At 61.7% G+C, this 4140-nt stretch overlaps 1 non-coding gene across 1 annotated transcript; it reads left to right on the plus strand.

Moving 5' to 3' along the window:
* Positions 1–327: 327 nt before the first annotated feature.
* TRNAV-AAC lies at positions 328–400 on the plus strand. The gene has a single exon. It is a non-coding gene; the product is annotated as a tRNA-Val (tRNA).
* Positions 401–4140: the final 3740 nt, after the last annotated feature.

The raw sequence follows: 4140 nt of genomic DNA on the forward strand, positions 1-4140 counted from the left end.
CTTATGCTCAAATACATTTGTTAGTCTCTAAGGTGCCACATGTTCTCTTTGTTCTTTTTGCAGATAAATTAATGGAGGTTAAGTCCATAAATGGCTATTAGCCAGGCTGGGTAAGGAATGGTATCCCTAGCCTCTGTTTGTCAGAGGATGGAGATGGATGGCAGGAGAGAGATCACTTGATCATTACCTGTTAGGTTCACTCCCTCTGGGGCACCTGGCATTGGCCACTGTTGGCAGATAGGATATGGGGTTGGATGGACCTTTGGTCTGACCCAGTATGGCCATTCTTCTGTTCTTATGAAGGGAAGGATACAGCCCCATGACAGAGTTTCTGTAGTGTAGTGGTTATCACGTTTGCCTAACACGCAAAAGGTCCCTGGTTTGAAGCCAGGCAGAAACAGGATGGCTTCCTTTTCTCAGCTCCTAGTGGCCTGTCCCTGCTGTTGTAGGAGCAGCAGTGATTTCTATGCTCAAAAGGTCTGTTATACTTCCCCTCCCCCTCGCTTTTGTTTCCTCTCCCTCTCTGAATGTCTGTGAAGTGGCTTTCCCCCTCCCCCTCCCGCTCCCTCCTGCAATGCTTGTGGGATGAATGGGCTGGTTGAAGATCAGAAGAGCTTCCAGGTAGACAAGGTGTCTGGGACTCTCATTAGGCAGCACTCGCACACCCAGAGCATGGACACTGGCTGAGGTGGAGTGTGACCCACCGGATGCAGCCAAGTCATCTCCAGTCGCAGGCCATGAGGTTCAGGTCCTTAAAAGGGGAAGGGGCCCTGTGCTCAGCTGTGCTTTCACAATGCTGCCTAATGAGAGTCCCAGACACCTTGTCTATCTAGGAGCTCTTCTGATCTTCCAGCTGTTCAACCAGCCCCTTCATCCCACAAGCATTGCAGGAGGGGGGGAGGGGGAAAGCCACTTCACAGGCATTCAGAGAGGGAGAGGAGACGGGGCGGGGGGTGGGGGGAGTGTAACAGACCTTTTGGGCATACAGGTGATACGCAGCACACAGATCACTGCTGCTCCTACAACAGGGTAAGTTCTCAAGCAGCATGTTTCTTACTTTGCCCATCTGCCAATTTTGATAATTATCGATGGAAATATTTTGCCATTGGGTCGTGTGTTTACACAGAAATTGACAATTACCAACAAATACGTAATTCTTCCAGTCCTGCCTAGTCTGCAGTTGATGGGTTTAGAGGGACACATTCACTCTTCCAGGTCCCCATGCCAGGCCTGTGCTCTCAACTTCCCACACTGCTGGGATCCTTCCCTGGTCTCCCCTCAGACCTCTGCCCCCCACCCCCACTTCTGGGATCCCCTCCCCACACTGTCTAACTCCCCTGCTGGCAGGATCCCTTCCTGTTCCTTTTATTTCCTGTCTCCACTCTGGGCAAAAGCTCTGCACGGTTCTCACACCAGAAGTTGAACCCAGGCCCCGTGTATGAAAAACCAGGAATCCTGCCCACTAGACCATATGGGACTATTGGTGCGTCTGACGAAGTGGGGATTCACCCATGAAAGCTCCTGCTCCAATACGTCTGTTAGTCTATAAGGTGCCACAGGACTCTTTGCTGCTGTTATTACTACAACTCTCTAAGCCAACCCCTCGTGAGCGCAGCAGGGACTAGCGTGACCGGATGTCCCAATTTTGGGGCCTTTTTATATAGGCTCCTATTACCCCCCACTCCCTGTTCCGATTGTTCACATTTGCTGTCTGGTCACCCTAGCAGGGGTTGCACACAGGGCTGCATTAACCCTTCAGGTGCTGAGGTTTCCCTCACTCCATTCCCAGTGCCTGTGATGAGGATAGAGACATCAGGGCTCCCAGGTGCTGCACAGACCATGACTGAGATCGGGACCCCATATTGTGCTAGGTGCTGTACACACCCAGGCCAACACTGGGACACCCCGGGGGTTCCCCTCAATTTATCTGAGCCTCTGCTGCCCAACTGCTTCTGTCTCCATCTGGAGCACCCAGGAGCCTTTCCTTTCCACCTTTCCAAACAGTCCTTCTTTCCCTGCCCCCTAATTCTGCTTTCACACCCTGGGCCCATCTCCTCCCTTCGTTCCCTCCACCCCCGCCCCAGGTGATTAGAGATGGAGGCAACTTCAGCCACTGGAGACAGCCCCAGCGAGCGTTGCAGCCCTCCCGGGGGGTGTTTGCAGACACAGGAAGGGAGCGGCAGGTGCTGGGAAGAAGGAAACAGGAGAACAAATCCCGGGGGGGGCAGCTCCTGGGGGCGGGGCTGCTCCTGGGGGCGGGGCTCTGGCACAGCCCGGGGGCGGGGCAGCTCCTGGGGGCGGGGCTCTGGCACAGGCCGGGGGCGGGGCAGCTCCTGGGGGTGGGGCTCTGGCACAGCCCGGGGGCGGGGCAGCTCCTGGGGGCGGGGTCTGGCACAGCCCGGGGGCGGGGCTGCTCCTGGGGGCGGGGCTCTGGCACATTGTGACGCAGGAGCCCGGGCTCAGCAGCTGCTCCCTGGTGGCCACGTGCTGCCAGCAGTGCTGGAGCTGCCCGGGCCGGAGCGGAGCCGCTGTTCTCAGCTGCAGCAGGAGCTGCCCCCGGCCCCGCTGGGCTCCAGGTGGGGACAGAGCCTGGGGCCCGGGGTTCCCCTGGGTGCGGCTGGCGGGGCGGGAGGGGAGGGGAGAGGCCGGAGCTGCAGGCGGGGAAAGGCGGGGGGGCAGGCGGGGGTTGATCGGTCTCTGGGCACCAGGGGAGCCCCGGGGCAGAGTGTGTGTGTGAGTGTCCCGGGCCCAGGCGTGAGCATGGGGGGAGCCCTGGCACCCCAATGCCCTGAGCCCCGGCTGGGGAGGCTGCTCCCCCCCTCCCGTGGGGGCTCGGGGGGGGGGAGGAGGCTGCGGCAGCTGCAGGCGGGTGCTCGGCCCCCCCCCGGGAATGACCCGCTGCCGGCAGCTTGTGGCGCCTCCTCCGCGGAGCTTTTCCCCGGGGGCGGCCTGGGCGCAGCTGCGATCAGCTGTTTGCTGGGCAGGCTCTGCTCCGCTGCTCCCCCCCCTGCTCCTGGGGGGCTGAGTGAGCCCCCCCCAAACAGCCCCAGGGGTCGGTGGGGGGGCGGGGCCAGCAGCAGCAGAGCCCCCCCCCGCTCCCCTGGGGCTGCCCCACCCGCTCGGGCTGGGGGCTCTGCCAGGGCCCCCGTGTGAATCGCTGCTCCCTGCCCGCCAGGCTCGGCTCCGGCCACAGCAGCGGCGGGTGCCCCGGGGAGCCCAGCTGGGCTGGGGCAGGGGGCAGGGCGGGGGAGGAGAAGCTCCAGATACCGGTGGGGGGGGGAGAGAGGAGCTGAGCTGGGGGGGGAGGAGAAGCCCCGGGCCCCTGCAGGAGCTGAGCTGGGGGGATGGAGGGGGCGAGGAGCCCCCCTGGGGCTGGGAGGAGAACCCTGGACCCTGGCGGAAGATGTGGGGCTGAAGTCCCCGGCTCGGGAGCCCCAGCCACCTTAGTGGCAGAAGTTGCAGGGCTGAAGCCCTGACCCCCCCTCTGTGTGGAGCTGGCCTGAGCCCCTCTCGCTCCCATCCCCCCTGTGGAGCTGGCTCTCACTCTCCGGCTGTGGAGAAATTCAGCCCAAATCTCCCCATGTGAGTATCTCCATTCCCCTCCCCCCCATCACCCAGCCATGGATGGATTTAGCCCAGGAGGCAGGGTCAGTGTTGGCCCCATTGGGCAGGTGGGATCTAGGGCACAACAAGGTGAAGTGAGTTTCCCAAGGCTAAGCAGGGAGGCTGTGGCAGAGCAGAGACTCAAACCCAGAACACCTGAGCCTGAGTCCTGTGCCTTAACCACTAGGCAACCTTCCCCCCGAAGGAGAGGGAACCTCCTCTGCCCCTGTGAGTGTGTGGGAGCAGCCACTTGACAGAGCTGTCAGGAGGTGGGAAGGGGGGTTGGATAGTTGGGGGGGTGATTAGAGGGTGGGGGGGTCTCTGGAGGGGCGGTCAGAGGACAAGGAGCAGGAGGGTTGGATGGGTTGAGGGTTCGGGGGGTGCCTGTCGGGCGGTGGAGCGGGGTCGGGGCAGGCAGGGAGCAGAGGGGGTTGGATGGATCGGGATTTCTGGGGGCCTGTCGGGGCGGGGAGTGGTTGGATGGGGCGTGGGAGTCCCCGGGGTCTGTCTGGGGCCAGGGGTGTGGATAAGGGTCAG

The sequence above is a fragment of the Mauremys mutica genome, unplaced genomic scaffold, assembly GCF_020497125.1.
Source record: "Mauremys mutica isolate MM-2020 ecotype Southern unplaced genomic scaffold, ASM2049712v1 000481F_np12_subseq_196916:269243_obj, whole genome shotgun sequence".
In the NCBI taxonomy this organism is placed as follows: Eukaryota; Metazoa; Chordata; order Testudines; family Geoemydidae; genus Mauremys; species Mauremys mutica.